The following is a 1,443-nucleotide window of genomic DNA, read 5'->3' as shown; positions in this document are numbered from 1 at the left end:
TGAGATGAATAGACACAGTGGCTACAATGATGGGCTCAGGTATAGCAAGGATTGTGAGGCTGGCACAGGATCAGGCAGTATTTCGTTCTGCTGTGCATAGGGTCACTATGAGTCAGAGATGACTCGAGGACACACAACAACGATACTACATTTGCCTGTTTTCCTCCTGCTACTTCCTAGACCCCTTTGCTAGCTCTTCCTGTTTTTTAAACGGTAGAGTGACCTAGAGCTTAGTCCTCAAATCACTCTCCCTTTTACCTAGGTGATCCCATCTAGCCCCATACAAATACTAAAAGAGTCCCAGATTCATATCCTTAGCCCAACTTCTCCCCTGTACTTCAGAGTTTTGTATCCAACTGCCTACTTGGCTGAAATGTCTGATGTGTATATAAAACTGAATTCCTGCTTGGGACAGCAGTGAGATAGCAAAATGGAACGGATATAGAATATGTCCTGGCTGTCGGGTTTAGCTTTCCTTTCCATCCAGCAGCGGTGAGTATCTGAAGTGTGTTGTTGATAAATTAGAAGCTATTTATTTCAACATAACAATCACTTTTTAAAAAAAGAAAACTGAAATGCAGTTTGTAGAGCAGCACAGACCCCCGCCCTAAACCTCCACTCCTGGCATTCCCTACTTCAATAAGTACGACCACTGTACATGCAACTGTCCTTCACACCTGTTTCTCTCATCATCCACATCTAGTGCTTCTCTTAACTCCACTGCCCCTGCCCTAGTCCAAGCCTCCTAAAATCCATTCTCCACACAGTTACAAGAGTGATCTTTCTATAGATCCGATCATGCACTCCACTGCTTACAAGACCCCACACCCCTGAAGCTGCTTAATGCAAGTGGAATGAAATCTCAACTTCCTACCATGTCCTACAAAGCTCTTCATAATTTGCTCCTCACGTGCATCTCTGCCCTTCTCTCTCTACTCTCTCCCTGTTTGTAACAATGTTGGCTTTGCTGTTCCTGGAATATACCGAGCTCTTTCATATCTTAAAGTCTTTGCACATACTGTTTCCTGTACTTGAGCACTCTGCCACATCTTTCCATCGCTGGTGCTTTCATGTGCTAGTTTCTGCTTAAATGTACTGCCCTTTGCCACTTTCTAGAGCACTTTCTTTTATTTTCTTCACAGTACTTATCTACCTAACATTCCCTTATATGCATTTACCACATTTAACCCATAAAAGGTAAGCTCCCTGAGAGCTGAAGTCTTACCTCTTTTGTCTACCACTGTCACATATATAAGAGGGTAGAGGGATGGAGGGGATCCGTGCAAGAGATCCTGGATAGAGTGAGAGAACAATGTGGAACAAAACTCAAAAAAAAGGGACCAGTTTGCTGGTCTGATAGAGCCTGATGGAATCACTGAGACTATGGCCCCTAGCTGCCCTTCAGGTCTGGAATTGAACCCACTCCCGTGGCTTCCAGTCAAA

Source organism: Orycteropus afer, unplaced genomic scaffold (genome assembly GCF_000298275.1).
Source record: "Orycteropus afer afer isolate SDZICR_OR568_19922 unplaced genomic scaffold, OryAfe1.0 scaffold00112, whole genome shotgun sequence".
Lineage (NCBI taxonomy): Eukaryota > Metazoa > Chordata > Mammalia > Tubulidentata > Orycteropodidae > Orycteropus > Orycteropus afer.
Note: the sequence above shows the minus strand (reverse complement) of the source record.